General features: G+C 35.2%; 1 long non-coding RNA gene and 1 pseudogene across 1 annotated transcript; both read right to left on the bottom strand.

The window, feature by feature from the left end:
- Positions 1-510: 510 nt before the first annotated feature.
- On the bottom strand, positions 511-2,396 carry LOC120159679. Its single transcript, XR_005519376.1, has 3 exons — positions 2,384-2,396; positions 1,850-1,851; positions 511-665 (listed from the first exon to the last, which is right to left on the bottom strand). It is a non-coding gene; the product is annotated as an uncharacterized LOC120159679 (long non-coding RNA).
- A 1,218-nt stretch (positions 2,397-3,614) lies between these two features.
- LOC120159771 lies at positions 3,615-4,784 on the bottom strand (annotated as a pseudogene).
- Between the last annotated feature and the right edge of the window lie 16,340 nt (positions 4,785-21,124).

Genomic DNA, 21,124 nt, shown 5'->3' with positions numbered 1-21,124 from the left:
ATCCTTAGTGTGGATAGCTAAGGTAGTGGACGTAGACTTTGGTTGAGAAAGTCAAACCACTCTAAATCGCTGTGCAATTACTTTCAATTTTCTGCAAAAGCTTCCACCAACTTTTTAATTTCCAATTCACCCCCCTTTTGGTCGATTCCGTCGATCGATTAACTCAACATCAATGCCACTATTTGATTGAAAAAAGAATATCGTTATTTGCAATGCTAGAAGCAACTGTTATCAATTGGAAGTTAGAATTTCCAGACCCCCACCCCCTATATTTTGCTTAAGCACTACATAACTTGAAATGAGGATTCGATCTACAAAAACACTCAAAAAGTATTACTTTACTAAGTTGTATCTAAACTATATAAGGACAATCTTGGACGTCATATTAAGAAACAAGAGAATTTTTTTAAACTGTATCTAATCTCTCAATTAGAATCTCAGTAACAAAGATTGAAATCAGCGTCAGGTTGAAGTGAAAATAAATCAAGTGAAATATAAGAAACAAGATAACTAACCCTTGATATAGATTCAGGAGAGGGAGTGCCATGCATATCGGTCATGAGATCCAATTGGTGCACCACATTTTTTCCAGGAAAAAGTGGTTTTCCTGTAATTATCTCAGCAAATATGCATCCTATACTCCACATATCAATTGCAGGAGTGTACTACAAAAAGATTAAAGACTCAAAATTTGCAATTATAATATAATAAAACATACTTAATATAATTATTATACATCAAAACGCAAATGAAAGTTCAGATGCTGCACTTCTCATGTTCAAAAGATATATAATAATAAGTGATTAACAATAAGGCACATGGAAATAATGATAGATGCACCAATAACATTAAAAGTGGCTAAATATTCATGATAACAAAGCATGATATAAAACCATATCTGAATACAGATGGAACTAATGAAAAGCGCATAATATTTTTCTGTAGCACCTAGACTTTGCTAATACTATCAATTCCATGAGCTTATAAAACATGCATAACAAAAAAAGAGACAGTGCTAGTAAAACCATAGCTTGATATGGAAACAACAATTTAAAGAGAAAGGCGCTCATGAATCATAACAGCATATCCAAATATCCTATTCGAGGCATTTCTAGCAATATGTACATCTAGAGGTAATGTTTCCTTTATAATTTTGGTCATAGTTGCTGCAAAAAGGAGAGATTTACATATAACTTACATTTTACATCATAAAGCAAATAAACCAATCTCAAATAAAAGCACAGGGCCTAGGCAAAGCCATGGGTGGACAAGTTATGGGGTTAGTATAATTTGCATGCACACAAAGGAAATCAACATGATTATTATTTTATAACATTGAAAAACAAAAGGTACAATGAATCTTAAATTCTTACACTAAAAGTGAACCCTGTAAACTGTTCAGAAACATGACAGCCTTGTTATTAGCTCAGAAACTCAACTTCATTATGGTTACACAAGTTCATCATAGAAAACAAAAAAATCTACCAGTTTCAATTTAATTATCTATATGCTCACTGTTTTCCAATTAATAATGTCTTGGGTAACATTTAAATCAATTATTTTCTAAATAATTACAGGAACTTACCATTTTATCAACAACAATCTGGACATTCGGGTCATAATCTCCTTTTTTTCATTTGTCTTGCCTTTTTCCACAACAATGCTCTATCAATCTCGTCTTCCTCATTTCTCGTTTCTTGCATCTAAATTAAAAAGAATAAAAACAATGAATTAACATAAACAAATGAATATCTAAACTATTCAATTAATTTACTACATACAATCTCAAGAGTTAGTCCAACATTTGTTGAATCTAGGGTTTCTGTTACATTCTGACCATCTTGTCTACTTCTATGCATCGATCTCATATTTCCAGGTGAGGATGGAAAATGCTCCATTTGACCACTACTTGGGACCATGTTGTAGTTAGCAGGGTCAGATGTTTCAACCTTATTCATCTTCCCTTTCCTAGGATCAATAACAGTGTTAAGAGATTCGTCAAAATTTGGTTCCAATGGTGTTGATGACTCGACCCTTTTTCTCTTAGTTGCAGTTGTAGCCTTCTTATTATCAATTTGAGTCATTTGTTTGTCTTGTGATTGGGAGTTAGCAGACCGGGTGTCCGAACTTGATGGGTTTCCATGATCAAAAGACTGACTACCCCTGTGTGTTCCAACTCCCAGATAATACTCATGTCTAGCAATGCTTGGGCCAACGGGCGATCTGCTGGATGAAAATGGATCAAACTTAGGTATTTCATTTTGCTCCAAACCTGCTTTAGAGTCTTTAGAAACTTAATAGTTAACTAATAGTTAGATTAGCTAAAAGACAAATGCAAAAGGTAGATTTATCCAAATACATAAGAGTAAAAGAGGGGAGAAACTGGAGAATAAGGACATGTTAGATGCAATTTGAATTTTAGGTGAGAGTACACTTTAATTCAAGCTAAAAAATGTATATAATCCTAGAGTCAAAAATATAAATCTGAACAGCAACAACCACATAAGTGAACAACCTAATTTAAACACATATTTTTTACTTCAATTCAACCATGTGTTGCTTAGTATAATGTTAAGCATAGATCCACACAGAAAAGAAAAGGTAAGAACGGCTTGCTTGGGGAAAAAGAAGATGGGCCAAAGTAAAACACCACGTAACTGAGATCTATTTAACTTATGTCCAACCATATTCATAATTCATTCATGGTAGGGCAATTAATGCTCTGATAGCAGAAGGGAATACACTCTTAGTCAAAGGTGTTTCAACAATTGCAGGACAACCTGAATACAGACTAAAATAATTCCACTTCTAATTTCATTATCTATAAAAAGAAAATGAAGGTTCTTGCATCCGTTTAAAGGCAATAAAAACAAAGAATTCAAATGGCAAATTATAATCAGTGAACGTGAACAATCAAACAAATTTAGTCAATAGATCCCCCATTATCTGAATTAACTCCATTTTCTAAATCACTATGTCCATCTAGATGAAAATAACAACACTTCTCTCACTAGTTTACAAAATCATGTGTTCATTCATAAGACTTAAAGAACCTTAAACTACATTTCACCTTGATATTACTTGGAACGGCATTGAATGTTCCTTCCTACTAGATTTCATATGTTGCAATATTTGAAATATTCACAGATAATAAAAGTCAGTTGTGGAAATAAATGGTATTAAAATCAAGAGCCAACTCTGTAACGCGAGCACCATAAAGAGTTAAAGACCACTTAATTAAACAAAAAAACACCCATACCACATAAAGTTTTGTTACCAACTTTGAAGGCTCATCTTTAGAGTCTTGTATGAGTTTATGAAAATAACACAAAATTTCAACATTCTCAAGCACAGTGCTCCAGATTCTCCTAAATCAGATTCTAAAAAAAATATTCCAAGCAATGTAAAGTCTCCAAAAATCTAGAAATAAGAAACCAAATGCTACACTTAAAGATTCTAAAAAATAGAAGAAAATCCAAAATTTCCTCCAGATAACCCTTCATTTCTTCCCATGATCAGAAAATTTGAGGGAAATTTTGAAAGTGAAACAAAGTTAACAACGAAATTGAGAATAAGAATAAATTAGAAACAATCCATTAGTTGACACAATTCAATCAAAAAGAACTAATCCAATTGTATACATGCTTCCTTTTCCGGGACCGGGCAACAGATTCCCTGTTCTTAATCATCATTCTTCGCCACTGTTGTACCGCTTTATCCAACGGCTCCACTAAAACCCCTCTTCCCCTCTTCCCTCTCCCTTCACCACCTCCACTCCCAATAACTTCCATCCCGTTTCCGAACCCAACAATTGACCCCTCCATCTTATCTAGTATCTGAAATGCACCCCTTCCCACCGGTTCCTGCAAATGCACCTTAAGTAGATCTTTCTAATTATGCGAAGCAACCAACTTAACGGGTAAAAATGACATAAAAACACTAACAACTAGTGTACAACAAGGTAACAAACTTTTATGGGATATAAGGAAATCATCATAATGTTGGAGAGTGCGGTATAAACACTTTAGTTTCTTAATGAAATCCTAAGTTAGATTGTATCAACTATATTGCAGTTGGACACACAATTACTTCGTGAAACAATTTCCCCAATGTAAATGAAATTTATAATAATAGTACTAATAAGTTATGAAATTTAAAACAAAACAAATGCAGCAATTCAAATGCATTCTTCAAATGATCAAGTTCCTTATCCAGGTCATTGATAGCCTGATTATATGCTTGTATTGGAAAAGATTGGCTGGTCATGTGGATCTAGAAATTGCATCAAATTGGTTAACAAACGCACATGATAGATTCAAAAATTACAAGCATTTATCCCTATCCTACAAAAAAAAAGACTAACCCTAACAAGGATTTTGTACTGCAGAGGATAGGAAAGCTTGTAACCAGCAAACAAAACGTTCTCATCTCTATGCAATTGCCTGATTGTTCATCATCGTTAACAACAAAGGGGGAAAGAAAAACACTAAGCCGCTTAACCCAACAATAATCAGTAAAAAAAAGGATGTAATTTTTATAGGGTTAAAATATTGTATGAAACGTACATTCGAAGGATGTTGCCGACGGTGTGGTATTCTCTCTCTATAGTGAAGGTCACCGCATTTATTATCTTGGTGTCGCCGCACGTAACTTAAACTCCTCCTATTCCTCCACAACACCAGACTTCGCCAAGAAATCCTCCAAAGTCATCATCTCGTTTGCCTCCTCCTCTTTCATCGTGATATATTTCCTCTCGCCTGATACAATTTCCCTCCAAACCTCATCCATACTTCTCATTGTTATTAAAATCTGCTAAAGCTTGAACCTGAGAAGCTTCAAAATTATTCGCGGCACATTCAAAAGAAGATTAAAATTATGGGGGGAAAATTAAAAGACGACTTTTAGAGATGACACACAATGAAAAGTGTACTCTGTGTTTTGCTAAAATTTTTGGATTATGACTATTAAATATGACACACATTATTGTAAGTCATAAATCGTTTAGATTTTAAGAAGCATGACATTTTTTTATGACACACATTTTTTGCAAGTCATAAATTAGCGTGTGTCATCATTCGTGTGTCATTAAGGTATATTTTCTTGTAGTGTGGAGTAAATCTCTCTTGAAAATCTCCTATAAATATTGAGTTAACAAGTTAGGTTAATCACAATTTTGGAATAAGTTTTCTATATCTCAGAATTCAAGAACTTCTATTTTTTTTGAAAAATATTTTTTCTCCTTAGTTTTTTGGTGATAGTCGAATTTAAGAATAATTCGTGATATCTACAATTGTGTTACTGTAGCTGATCATCTAGTTGTTGTATCCTAGGAAATAGACGACTAACGATCTCGAGCAACAAAAGATGAAACTATGTAGCGACAGTCCTCACTGTTTCTGATCAAAAGATTAATCAAGAAATGAGTATTTTATTTCTATTTATTTTATTTTATTAAGAAGTTTAATCCAGTTTGTTTTATCTTCTCAGGTGTGATTATGATATCGGATTGTTATATATTAATAAGAGAAAATAACCTCAGTGACCGAAAATTCCTTATAATATACGATTTTAACCAACTGTTTTACGATTTGCCAAAATGACCAACAAAATCGCAACGCGATCTCCATTATCGTAATTCAGTTTCCAGATTCACAACGCAATTTTGACCATCGCATTGCGATTTTCGAAATCCACGTTGCGATTTTAGATAATCGCAATGCGAATATATAAATCGCAATGCAAATATATAAATCGTAATGCGATAACACGTGATCGCAACGCGATTCTTACTATCGCAACGCGATTCGAACTATCGCAACGTGATAATACGTGATCGCAACGCGATTCTGACTATCACAACGAGATTCTGACTATCGTAATGCGATAATACGTGATCGCAATGCGATTCTGACTATCGCAACGCGATTCTGACTAACGCATCACTGAATTTCAAATTCGAAACAGGTTTTAGTTTCGCAACACAAATTGGTATATAACTACTACGCAACAGCATCAACTCATAACCTAAATCCCTAAATCGCAACTCATTCCATCTCCATCTATCACTCCCTCTAGCAACATCCGTTCCTATATCCAACGACATCCTTCCCCATCCGGCAACAGGTTTTAGTTTCGCAGCTCGTTTGTTTAGTAAATTAATTTACAATAATGAAATCATCTAATGTTGATCATGTTTGGATAGATTTGTGTTTTGGAGGGTCATGGGAGAATGGTCATGGTGTTTTACAATATGCCTTTACCCATGAATCTTCAACTAAAAACTGTCATTAAAAAAGTTAACTTATGAAACTCTAATGTTATGTGTTGCAAATAAATTGAATTTAGAGCCCTTAAGTGGATTTAGGCTATCTTATCAGAGAAAAGGTAAAGTTTATTTGTTAACCGACAATGAAGATGTTGAACGATTCATTGCTTACATTAGTGTTTTGCAAGATGATGTTACATTGTATGTTGTTGAACCTAGAAGTAGTAAAGTTGGGTCAGTAGCGGGTAGTAATCAACTAAGTTTTTCAACCCCAGTTTATGGTGCTCAAAATTTAATAGTTCCACCACAATTTCATCACCAAGTAAATTTTGTTTCACCACATTTCCAATACCAAACACAATCTCAAAACCCACAACCTTTCCCTAATCCAAATCCCAATCAACTTTTAGCACCAAATTCCAGTTTTCGTATTAACCAGTTAGATGATGATGAGCCAACAAAAAAATTGTGAGTACTAGTCGGTATTTGAAATTTGATCTTGGTCAATACCCGGACTTTGATCTTGGTTAATACTCGGATTTTGATGATGTTTCAGAAGAAGAAACAGACCCTACGTGTAATGATTTTGATATTGGTCAATACCCGAATTTTGATGATGAAACAACCACTGTCGAGGAAGATGTTGTTGATGATAATGAGGAGGAAGTTACGACTGTGAATGAACATGTTGAACATCCATTTTGTAATTCATATAACCCTGAAGAAGAAAAAGAAAAAGAAGAAATCCCCGAAGAAAAGTCCCCGAAGAAAATGCCACGGGAGTATAACTGGAATATGCCAGAATTACTTCAGATACCGGAAAAAGAGTTAGTAAAAATAGCAGTTGATTGTTACACAAAAATTATTCGTATCAAGAAAGATGATTGTTTTGATACAAATGAAGACTTGAAGATAGCTTTGTATACGAAATGTGTGGAAGATGGCTATCAACTAAAAGTTAACAAATCAAGCAAAGATTGTTTCGAAACAAGGTGTATGATTGACAAAAACTGTACGTGGCGTATGATTGCAAAGAGGATAAAAGATTGCGAAATGTTTCAAGTTAGGACTTTTATTGATAAACATACATGTTCAAGAACCCAAGGTTTTCCTCACCATAGACAGGCAAACAAAAAGGTGTTGGGTGGTTTTCTGGCTGAGTTAATGTTTTTGAATGGCAGGGTATATCGGGGACATGAAATTACGACTGACATGAATGCTCGGTTCAAGATTAGTATCTCATATTCTCAAGCTTGGAGAGCCAAATATTATGCCTTGGAATTGTTGAGGGGGTCGCCAGAAGCATCGTTTGCCCAACTGCCGGCTTATTGTCACAATTTAAAGCTGAAAAATCCTGGGTCGGTAACTCATATCAAAACAGATAGAGATGGACGCTTTGAGTTGCTGTTTATCGCCATTGGTGCTGCGGTTAGTAAATCAATATAATTTTGTTGACTTATTTTTGTTAGTTACATGTATTTTACATTTAAATGATTATATTTCTTGTGTATATGATTTTGTAGATTCGTTCATTTATTACTTGCATGCGCCCAGTTATTATAGTTGACGGAGCACATTTAAAAGGTCGATACCTTGGAGTAAACTTATTAGCAGTAGCCATGGATGCTAACAATGGGATACTACCAATAGCTTACGGGGTTGGCAAATCTGAAACCTCTGATTCATAGACATGGTTTATGGGGCATCTTAGGGATTACATAGGTCCTATTAGCAATCTGACAATCATATCTGATAGGGCAAACTCAATTGACAGCGCTGTTAGAAGGTGTTTCCCAGATGCTTTTCATGGACTTTGTGGTGTTCATTTATATAGAAATCTAAAATCAAGGTCTGCTGGTATAAAAAATCACAAATGGACATACTGGAAGGCTGTAAAAGCTTATCGGGAAATGGATTTTAATAAGCATATCAATTGTTTAAGACGTGTTTTGCCTCAGTGTGCTCAAACACTAGAAGATGTCGGGTTTGAAAGATGGTCAAGAGTACACCAACTTGGAGCAAGATATGGTTTCATGATGTCCTAATAGTGCAGAATCAATCAACGCTCTAAGTCGTCATTCCCGGAAATTACCCATTACTATGTTAATGGAGTTTTTTCGAGCCTCTATTCAACAGTGGTACTACAAGAAAAGAAATCATGCATGTATTATTTCTTTAAATTCGTAACTTATCATATAATTTACTAAGTATTATTTATTTAAATTTACAGGAACATTGGAACATCGTGTTACACCATAGACTGAAAAAAAGATAATGAAACGTGTTGTGAAGTCAACGTCATGGAGAGTTGAACCATGTTCAAACACTTTGTTTGAAGTACTGGATAATAACTTAAATGGGCTTGTCGATCTAAATGCAAAGACGTGTAGTTGTATGAAATGGCAAACATCTGGTTGTCCGTGTGGCCATGTTATAAAAGTTGCTCTTCATCTAAACCAAGATGATTCAAGCGCATATGCTATGGATTGCTACACTACAGAAGTATATCGACAGACTTATGCCGAGATTATCTATCATATTCCACATCCTTCTGAGTGGGACATACCAGATGACTTACAAACAGTTTTGCCACCAGCCATGGACAATAGGCTACCTGGCCGACCAAAAAGTCACGATCGTATACCGTCTAAGGGTGAAGAGAAGAAGAGATCGACATGTAGTCGGTGCAAGGAAAGTGGTCATACAAGGTTGACATGTGGATCACCAATGCCATCACAATCATCTTTTCCTCTACCAAAATATGGATCATCATCAAAATCCAAAGCTCATATGGTGTCAAGAAAAAGGAAATCAAAATCGCAATAAAAATCAAAATCTCAATCACAACCGGCTTCACCTTTTGGGACTATTAACTTAGGTGATTTTTAAATGCAAACATTGTATTATGAGTATTTTTATGTGTAAACTTTTAACATTTTCAGTTAGGCCCATGTATATTAGTAACTTGAGTTTGAACATTGCTATGATTTGTTCAGTTGTTATCACTTATTACACATTCATTTGACTATCGCAACGCGAATATGACTATCGCAACGTGAATTTGAATATCGCAATGGGATAATCACAATGTGAAAATGACTATCGCAACGCGAATTTGACTATCGCAACGGGATAATCGTAATGCGAAAATGACTATCGCAACGCGAAAATGACTATCGCAACGCGAAAATGACTATCGCAACGAGAAAATCGCAAAGTGTATTAGACTATCGCAACGCGAATATGATGCAGATTGAAATCAACAAATCAACTTTTATATTTCAATCAATTAAACAAGCACAAATAAGAATTATTTACACATCAATAACAACTTTTAATCAATTAAACAAGCACAAATAATAATTATTTACACATCAATTAAACAAATAAGAATTATTTACACATCAATTAAACAAATCAACTCTTATTATATTATTTTTCTCATCAATTAAACAAGTAAGACTTTTAAGAATTAATTACAATAAAAAAAAGTGTACCCCAGACAGTTGTTTATGCACATCAATTTCACGCAGCTCACTTCAGGATTAACCTGCAGAAACCAAACATTTGCTCAAACAACACTTTCTACACATCTAAAACCAACAAACAACAAATTATATTGAATTCTAGGTACTTAACAACACTTGCATTTGACTTACCAATTATTTATGGACACTTTCATAACGCGGATGCAGGTAGGCAGCGTCTCGCATATATCGTTCTAGACATAAAATGCCGAAACCACAAGCTTACTACACCTCTATCTCTATCGGTGGGAGGTAGAAACTCTGTACTTCCTGTCGTCAAACGCTCCAAGCACATGCATACGAGAGGACCATAATCCCCTATGGCTTCTTGCGTTTGTTGTGGCGTGGTCTCGTCTCTGATAACTGTAATATTGAACTTCTTTGGCTTATTGTTTCCAGAATAAGTCCAATAATTAATCGCATCCAAGAATTTAGCCAAATGAGAGCTTCATCCCTTAATAATATCTCTCAAATCAGACAATGATATGTAATTTATCATGTTGTCATATACTATTGTCTTCAGGGATGGAAGCTGAAGCTCGACGAGAAGCCAATGAGTACGTTCCAAAACAGGGATAAACACCTACAATCATAAGTAATAATTCAATTGTGCACTTATTTATAAACACCTTTAAAATATTTAAAAAATAAATACTAACCTTATCGACCTCCCACCATGCAGGATAAAGTTTAGCTTGTCCATTAGCCAACACACATATGATTCCTGTCGTTGATTCTTCATGTGAACTACATGAAAAGACGTCGGCATAATTGTATATCACGTATTTGTTTTATTTTTCTTGATTTTCCTTATTATTAGAAGACGTGACACCCATGCATCAATATGCTGTTTACAAAAAACATATATTAGTGAATTACATAAATTTAAAAAAAATTAATCAAAATGAAATATAAGAAGAAAAATATAAGACTTACCCCCCATCAAAATAACCATTGTCTTCAACCCCTAATAACACACCCCACCTAGACCGATCAATCAACAAATGCATATCATCGTTGAGTTTGTATATGTCAGCGTAACACCCCTGGCTCCGCTCATGTAGATAAAAATCAACTGCGGTCTTAGCCCAAAGGGTATTATCCAGAATTATTTCCGGTAGTTTTTTCCTCTCCACTTCATCATCTGCCGGAATGGTACTGGCCGGTAACTTATACGAAATCCAACAGTCATCCATCATGTCTGTCACAGGAGGGGGTTTCTCAATAATTCGATATAATATGCCATGTGAATCGGGCTCTAGAATGTTGGGAGGGACCTCTTCAACGATGATAGGGGCCTCTTGAACGGTGGGAGTGGACTCTTGAGGGATGATAGGGGCCTCTTGAACGATAGGAGAGGCCTCTTGAACGATGACAGGTGAGTTGGGCTTCTTCTTACGGAGTCTTCGCACTATTGGGGTGAACGGAGAATTAATGGCACATGCACGCCGTTTGATGCGTGAACCCCGTCGTGCAAGAAAAACCCGACGTAAAGCATCCACCTTATCGAGCCGCTAAAAATAAATTAATACATAAAATCAGTAAATAAACAGACATGATATTAAACAGTGAAAACAAAGACAAATATGTTTAAAACTTGCACGGTATTCACCCGAGTCATTATTCTATCATAGTTCACAAAATGCATCAGATAACATTCCGGAAGTAAGCACTTATATAAACATTTAAAAGGATAACATATAGGTTTAGTGCATGTTCAAGGACAACATAAAGGGTAGTAGTTTATTCTTCAAACTTAAATTTGCAACACTGTGAAGTTAGTATTTGTCTTTGTCTTTTGGTTGAAGTAATGCAATCCATTCAAGTTTCAATTTGCAGAAGAAGATAGTTTCTGAAACTTAAAATCGCAACACGAAATTTAAAATCGCAACGAGAATTTGACTATCGCAACGTGAATTTGACTATCGCAACGAGATAATCGCAACGCGAAATGACTATCGCAACGAGAAAATCACAACGCGAAACCAAAATCGCAACGTGAAACCAAAATCGCAACGCGAAACTAAATTCGCGTTGCGATAGTCATTTTCGCATTGCGATTATCCCGTTGCGATAGTCAAATTCGCATTGCGATAGTCATTTCCGCGTTGCGATAGTCGTTTTTGCATTGCGATTATCCCGTTGCGATAGTCAAATTCGCGTTGCGATAATCATTTTCGTGTTGAGACTATTCTTCTTCTGCAAATTGAAACTTGAATGGATTGCATTACTTCAACCAAAAGACAAAGACAAATACTAACTTCACAGTGTTACAAATTTAAGTTTGAAGAATAAACTACTACCGAATGAATTTACTAAGCAATCCAAAAGACAAATATGAATTTACTGACTTCAACCAAAAGACAAAACAAAGACAAATACTAAGTTATTTTAGAGCTATTTAGCAGTATTGGCAGCAACCGAATGAATTTACTAAGCAATCCAAGTGAAATTGTTAATCTAAGTGAAATTACGAGTAAATCAAGTTAAATGAAAAATCTTAAACTTACCTCGTTGCGTAGAGTATGAACCTCATTCTACAACGATGCTACCATTTCACGTAGAGCCGCTACCTCACCACGTAAAGTAGATACCTCCTCACGCCATTCACCATTGTCATCGCGTAAAGTACTGACCTCCTCACGCAAGGCATTGACCTCATCACGTAACTCCCCTAACTCATCCCGTGGAGGTGGAGGTGGAGAACAAGGAGATAAATGTCGTGGCATCTTTGCCGGTCGCCTATCATGAGGTGATGGTGGAGAAGAGGCTCGATGATGTGACAGAATAGGTTATGGCTCTCGTAGAGTGTATAGTGTGGTCGATCAGGTGATAGCTCTGGGTGAGGTGATGGCTCTCGAAGTGGAGGCTGCTCATCATCTGTGCCATCAAAAAAACGCTTACTAGCTTGCCACCAATCAGTGGCAAGCTCAGCCTCCGTGGGTGTCAGCCTCTGTAATGGAGTGTTGGCCTCCTAACAATATAAAAGCTCAAATAAAGTTAAATGTATACTAGTAATAACTTGTTTATATATGGTAGTATTTGTGTTAACTTACATCATTTATTATCGTATACCGTAGTAACTCTTCCCAAATCAACAGCTGCCGTTTCCTCTTCCAGAAAATAGCCCTAGGAATATCATTTGAAGTTTTGAATTCATATGTCAGCATGTCGGGAAAAGCCTCAAATATCCAAATCTACAAATAATATAATACACAAACATTAGTAATTGTTAAAATAATTAATTATAATTTTGGAAACATTATATAGAAATTCTTACCTTAAATGCCCAAATAAAACCTGACAAAGTGTATTTGGAACCATCGCCACGCAAACTTTTGCGGTCATCAAAGGCATACGACAACTTATTCCAGGTAGCTTTCCATAGATACGAACCCCACGGAAATAGGTTCCATGCATTTAGGTCCTCTACCAATAATATTAGGTCCTTAGGAATAGGTTGTCTGCCCTCTCTGCCTAAAAAGCCGGCATGCAAAAGTACTAAAAGGCATACTCGGACAACATCGACGTGTAAATTCGGCTTCTCCATTGACAGCTCAGGAAAAACCCGGGATAACCATGATGGGCGGGTAATATGACTAGTGTATCGACCTACATCATCGTGTTCGAAGCGTAGACCAGTGATTAAGCAAAACTCCTCCCGCCCAAAACACGTATACGCCAGTGGAAAATGAAACCATATCTCTTCATTACCACATTCTATACTCTCGGGTAGATCGCGTGTCATGGTCTGAAGCTACAAATGGGTCAACATAGCATCTCCACCCGGATGTTGTACTTTCAGCCATGGCCCGAAGCAAGTATCCTCAAACAATTGTCTTTGTACATGTGAAAGCTTCGACGCAATTGTAGTGACTAGGCTTATTTTATTCCTTAAGGTCAATTGAGCCGAAAAAAAGTTCTATAAAAACAATAAACATACCAAGTTAGATATACCAAAAACTACACTGTGAAGATATACCAAAAACAATAATAAACATAAAGCGTAGTAGTTTATTCTTCAAACTTAATTTTGCAACGCTGTGAATTTCGTATTTGTCTTTGTTTTTTGGTTGAAGTAATGCAATTCATTCAATTTTCAATTTGCAGAAGAAGAATAGTTTCTGAAACTTAAAATCGCAACACGAAAATGAAAATCGCAACACGAAAATGATTATCGCAACGCGAAATGGCTATCGCAACGAGATAATCGCAACGCAAATTTTGTCGTTGCGATTTTCATTTCGCGTTGCGATTCTCGGTTTCAAATGGTCATTGTCTAAAATTGAAACTTGAATGAATTGTATTACTTCAACCAAAAGACAAAACAAAGACAAATACTAACTTCACAGGGTTAAAGACTAAACAGTAGCAGTATTGGCAGCAATCTATTATTGAAATTAACTAGTAAACTTATCATTAATTTCAATACGAAAAACCTAATAATAATGCAAAATTTTCAAATTAAAAATAATTAAAAAAAACTAACCCTCGGTGGTTGATTTTCCATTTCTGATCGTGAATGATTGTGAGGGTGGCTCTGAGAGATGGAGATAGACGGATTTCGCCAGAGATGGGGATGAATTTCGCCGGAAATGGGGACGGATTTCGTCAGAGATGGGGACGGATGTCGTCGTAGAGAGTGAGAGAGGGAGATGAGACTGAGTTGTGATTTAGGGTTTTAGGTTAAGAGTTGCGATTACGGGTAAATATTCGTGTTTGGAATTTGAAAATAAAATACGCGTTGCGATACTAATGGCGCTTTGAAAATCGCATTGCGATTTTATATTATCGCAACGGGATAGTCAGAATCTCGTTGCGATAGTCAGAATCGCGTTGCGATCACGTATTATCGCGTTGCGATAGTCCGAATCGCGTTGCGATAGTCAGAATCGCGTTGCGATCACGTGTTATCGTGTTGCGATTTACATATTCGCATTGCGATTATCTAAAATCGCAATGCGGATTTCAAAAATCGCAATGCGATGGTCAAAATCGCGTTGCGAATCTGGAAACTGAATTGCAATAATGGAGATCGCGTTGCGATTTAGAGATCGCATTGTTATTTTGGTGGTCATTTTGGCAAATCGTAAAAAAGTTGGTTAAAATCGTATATTATAAGGAATTTTCGGTCACTAAGGTTATTTTCTCTATTAATAATCCTAAGACATGGTAAACTCGTTTTTCATCATTAATTTTTTATAATGATATTTATTATGATTATTATTATTATATTTTTCTATATTATTTTCAGATTAACGATTTTTGTCCAACAATGGTTTCTTTTCTTTGCTTGGAATAAGGTGTTGAATTGGGGGCTGCCTATTGCTGGTGGGATTTGGATTGGTTCGGATATATCAGCTGCAGCTTGTTCGGTTATGATATTCCAGACTAGTGTTGGGGTGATGGATTGTGTTTGAACCGCTTGGTGTGTGTTGCTAGTGATATTGCTTCCTGTGGTCTTTGGCTTGCAACGGGATAGGTGCTTGTATTCATGTTTATGACCTGGTCTTATCATCTATAGGTTATGGTTGCCCGGGTCAGTGTGTTCATCCACTGTGATTCAGCAATGGCAGCTCCTTGTGTTGCAAATCGTAGCGCCATCAGCAGTTTCCTTTCTGTACCCGTTATATGAGTCGAGGGTTTTGGGGCTTGTCTATTGTGGTTTCATTAATATCCTTTGTTTGACATCAGTTTATGCACTCTTTTCCCTCCACCTAGGTTTAGGTAGGTTTTTTACCTTTGGCTTGTTTTGTATTTGACTCCTTTGAAATACAAAACATTCCCCTTTTAAAAAAAATTAATTATTAATATTGTTGATTTATAATAAATCGGTCATTCCACCGTTATCCTTGTTAAAATGATTGTGTTAATGTTAATGAAAAGGTTAAAATTTAATTATATCCTTAAATTATTGTTAAAACACCAATTAAATTCTTAAAAATAACTTTATATCTAATTTGTCCGAAAAAACTTTCTAATTTCTTACTTTTTCTTAGTAGAATAACTAATAGCACCTCATTCATTTCTTTCTTTTCCCCTTTTCTTTTTTGCTTGTCTGGTTGCAAAATCTGATGGAGAAACTAAGCCAAAAACAGCAACAACAAGAAGTTATGGGCATCTCCGGCATAAGTTCATCTTCTAATTCAAAACCCAGGTCCCTACATAGAGAGAGAGATGCATGTATAAATAAATCCGCCTTCAGTGAGAGGTGCTTATCCATATGTACCCAACACCCGATAAGACCATTTACATTCCCCCTTGTTGATCAAATTTTTCGGTGCATCGATTTCAATTCAGGCATATTATAGATTCTATCATATACGTATTATATTGGATATAAAATCATAGTTTAAAGATTTAGTTGGTGTTTTAACGATAATTTAGAGGTAAAATTAAATTTTAACATTTTTATTAACGTTACCATGTCATCATTTTAACGCGATTTCAATCCTATTAAACTAAAGGTTAATTGCAAGAGTAGGGTACGATGTTTGAGTGTATATTCTGGGTAATGTCAAAGCCCTTGTTTTAAATCATGTTACTTTGACAGGGATTTGTAACTTTGAACCATTTATAGAGCTTCTTAATTCAGTTGATATTCAAATAATTGCAAGTTTGCAAATGTGATTCATTGCTCATCATCATTAAAGTAACATAAATTTATTCAAATGTTCTTACAAAAACTTGAGAAAAAAAATGAAAAAACAAACTCAAACAGAATGCCTCAAATAATGAAATGATCTGCCTCACTTGGATGCCCCCGAGTTGTTGAAGTCGATCCAATTATTGTTATGTATTTCTGTACGATTCTCTTGAATGTGGAGTAGTTCTTGATAGTGCGCCCTGGGACACTGCTATGATATTCGCAATGAGCGTTCTCATCATACTACCTGGGGTACAGGGGCTTCATGGATTTCTCTGGATATGGTGACACCGCATGTGCGTCAAACAACTGTTGGTAAAGCTCCTTATATGCCACAGGATCGAAATGTTCTCATTTTTTTATTAGGCATATGAATGTAAAAAAAAAAAGAAGAGTAATGCGAAATATGCAAGAATGCATGATGCATGCAATGTTCGAGGCATTGACCCAAAAAATGTGTTTGTTATTAGAAATAATCCTTATTGAGGACAAAAGTGTTTTATCTTTTAAGAGACAAAAATATCCTGGCAGCTTCAGATATGTTGACTAGTCTTCTGCCTTTGTTTGTCACTGGTTGAATAACCTGTCGAACCGCTCTGGCTTCTTTGGATGAACCGTGCAAATGACGAGTTGTTTGCCCCAAAGAAAAAAGTCTCGAAGGACTGCACCTCCGGCTTTCACTCTCTGCTGAGTCTGTTCCCTAACGGTAACACCATTGGAGCCCTCCATCGATAGAAATTATCCGAAGCTTGCTTCTTGAATTCATCAGCAATGACATTCAGCTCAGCTAGGGTTTCGCCATTGTTGTCTTTGAAGGGACTCCCAAGATCAATAATCTTCATCTTGCCCCTGCAACCTCTGCCAGTCTGTTCTTCAAATATAGACTTTCATTGTGCTTGATGTAGACCCGGTTCATTATGAGTCCTCTATAATACAGCAGATGGATATACTCTTCAATTGTGGGCACCACGTCTTCTGGATTGAATGTGACACATAGTCGCCCTATAGATTGTCCTCTGCATTTTCATCTATTGTATTACAACCCCTTTGTTCATTAATGCAGATTATTCATGTTTAACAAACGCGTTTTTGGTGGATCAACACTCCTTTTAAATGATACAAGTTATGAAAAAAAATAAAAGAAAATAAAAATGAAAAGAATTAGTGAGGTGAAAATAATAAAAAATAATCATGAAAAATAAAAGTCCTACCCCACATGCTTTAATTCCTACCCGGACATGATCTCTATCCCGCATGCTAATTTCAAACAAATCCTAACCACATATTTGTCTAGTTCGCATGCTTTGAACAGAAAGTAAGGCAGGAAACAAAGCAGCCTATGGTTTGAAATGAGGTTTTGGGGTGAGCTCTAATTCCCTGTAATCTCCCGGTTTAGGTTCTAAAAAGGTACCCGAGTTCTTCTTGCTGGTGCCCCATTGGGCTTGCCAGACCCTTAGTCCTAAGTCCATTACAAGCTTATGTGGACTAAGTTAAACTCGAGAGGAAACATTCCCTTATGCCATACGGAGAATAAATTCACACGAAGACATAAGGTATATGAATCCCGAAGGTTACTTGCTAAGCCCATACGGAGAATAAATTCTCACGAATGCGTCGCTTTCACCCTCACTTAAAAGGGTTTGGAGCTCGGGTATAGAGTCTGCGATGAAAATTTTGAGAAATCTGAAATCATTAAAAAAAACGTCAGTACAACTATTTACTTGAAAAATAATCAAAGATAAATAATTGGAATCAAATAAATAAATTTAAATTTAAATTTGTAATTTTCGCATAAAAAGACAACCGAAAATTAATTCTGGCCTGACTCACTTACATGTCCCCAGTGGAGTCGCCAAGCTGTCGGAACCGTCTTTCGGTTGGGCCCGAGAATCGGGCTTCGACTTGAATTGATTTGGGTTAGAGTCGCCACCGATCACTTTAAAAATATTTAGGTGGATCGGACACCATCTTACCTGATCTGCGTTTTACCATAAATGTGTCGGGTTCGGGAGTCGATTACGGTCAAGGAAGGATTAGCACCCTTGAACAGCCCTTTCGATACCAATTAATTTTTCGGTTGTCTTAGTTGCGAAAATTAAAAATTAAAATTTAAAAATTCGATTCGAATTACTTACCTTTGATAGATTAAAATTATCTTGTGCAATACCCCGTTGTCAGTTGTAACATGCGTGTGTATTTCAGAATTCAGAGGCATAGCCTGCTCAACTAAAATCCACTATGGCTAAATCATGTTATTTTCATTATTATATTCATCAAATCACCAACAAGAATAACCACAAAGATCAAGAGAAATCTAAGGATAGAACTTCGGATTGAACCAATATAGCTGAAAATAAAATAGAAACAAGAATAGATAAAAGTTAGTAAAGAAAAAATAATAATAAAAAATACTAAGATAATAAAATAAAAATAACAAACAAAACCCACATACACGTGGTTACCATAATGAAAAACAACAAAAATGAAAGCCACATACACGTGGCAAATGAGTTAGTTTTAAAGGGATTTTTTACCCTAAATTCACCTTGCACAGCTGCCGCACCCACCCATGTCTGCGCATTACTCGTCTGAAACCCGAACGTCTCCCTTCTCAAGTGCTTCAACTTTTGTAGCGTCTTGCTCAACTCGTCCATCGACTCGGATATCTGGTCCACGCAGTCGCTCAGTGCAACTCGCTTGCCGACGGGATTAAACACCATCAGTTGAACATTAATTCCTACTTGCGGAGCTGAGAGACCAATGCCATCAGTTTTGTACATAGCGTCGAACATCTCATCGAAAAGCTTCTTCAAATTCTCATCGAATGTGTCAATTCATTTATTTATCTTCCATAATATAGGGTCTGGGTATACCACGATTTCCAGCGACGACTCGAACTGAAGATCCTCCGGGGAAGCGATTTTGTTGTCTTTGGATGAGAAACCTCGTTTGACTTGAGCATGGACCGGAGTTAGCATGGGATTGGTTTGGTTAACCGAGAAAGTGAGGTGCACGGGTGAAGAAAAACGGTTGAGCTGGAGATGGCGGGTGGAGCGTGTAGCGGAGGTGGTGGAATCGGGTTGAAAAAATGCTGCTTGTTAATATAATATAATATAATATAATATAATATAATATAATATAATATAATATAATATAATATAATATAATAAAAAAATTTGTAGATCCGGACAAAAACATGTGTCTACACAATTCAGGAATATTATAGATTCTATCATATATATGTATTATATTGGATATAAAATCATAGTTTAAAGATTTAGTTGGTGTTTTAACAATAATTTAGAGGTAAAATTAAATTTTAACATTTTTATTAACGTTACTATGTCATCATTTTACGGGATTTGTTATAAATCGATAACGTTAATGATCAAATTATTTATTTTGGAACTTATGTGGAATAACAAAAATTTACTCTTAACATTAAAATTTATGTTGCCATTGACCAAAAAACTTATTGTTGACATACAAGTGAAAAAGAGAAAGGCAAAAGTTGATGGACTCTATAAGTTTTAATTGGGATATTATCATTATTTTTATTTTTTTAGTATTTTAATCTGATTATATCTCTGACAAGTATTGAGGATAATCTAATTAAGATAACTTTTCATTAAAAAAAACAATGGTCCAGTTGTGCATTAATGTTAAAAGAAAATCATAAATTAGGTAAGCTAACTATATCATCACATGCTCCTACTGATTTGCTGTTAATTACATATTTTAATTTATTATTAACAAGTAATTAAGGCAGGGATATTCGTATCTCGAGAGGATGGCATCTTTCCCTCTAATCATAATTAATCTTCTTAATCAAATGGATCAGTGACATCTCTCAACAGCAGGCTAAAAAGAACATATTACACATATACTTAATTATTAATTTATTATTATATGAACTAAGTGATTTCAGTGGTTAAGAGACTTGTTATTATCATTTGAGTTTCGGGTTCGAGCACTGCAAATGTCAAAGATATAGATATTCATTGTCAAATGGTTTGAGTCTTTAAACAAATACTATAAATTAGCAAATATGTGTGAAATTTGCAAAGGTGTCTAATTTTTATGTCTTTACAAAGATACAGATTTGGGAGATCCTTTCTTGTGAAACTTGCAAAGGTGTAATTTTTATTTAAAAATGTTTGGTTTGATAAAAGGTTTTATTTTTTTATAGTTTAAAAATGTTTACAAACTCTATGGATCAAGGGATGGTAATTGTGACCTACAACAGGGTGATCTTCTTAACCTAATTATTTTATAGGTAATATTAAAATTTAAATTTCTAATCTTATTTTATAAATTCAGTGTCGCATCCTATTAAACTAAATAATTAATGTATTAATTTAGAAAATTTTAATTAGGCATTATCCTATTTATTTATTTATTTAATATTCCCTTTTATTCAACTATTTTCAAGTCCTTGTAAAATTAAATTGTAAAATAAATTGTATTCTTTTGATTACTTACCTCTGCTAGATTGCAAAATAAAGTAGAACTTAAATCATAATGACATAATACATATTTTCAGTTAGGTTTAACTTTACCCCCAGCTCTTGTATTCTACAAACTTTTAACTTTTATTCTCTCTATTTTCTTATTTTCTTGAATTTAATCACTTTACTCGTTCGATTTGAAATTTGACGTTTAATTGATAACAATTTTCTTTTTAAT

Source organism: Hibiscus syriacus, unplaced genomic scaffold, assembly GCF_006381635.1.
Source record: "Hibiscus syriacus cultivar Baekdansim isolate YM2019G1 unplaced genomic scaffold, ASM638163v2 tig00111372_pilon, whole genome shotgun sequence".
Lineage (NCBI taxonomy): Eukaryota > Viridiplantae > Streptophyta > Magnoliopsida > Malvales > Malvaceae > Hibiscus > Hibiscus syriacus.
Note: the sequence above shows the minus strand (reverse complement) of the source record. Positions and strands in the feature narration are given on the sequence as shown.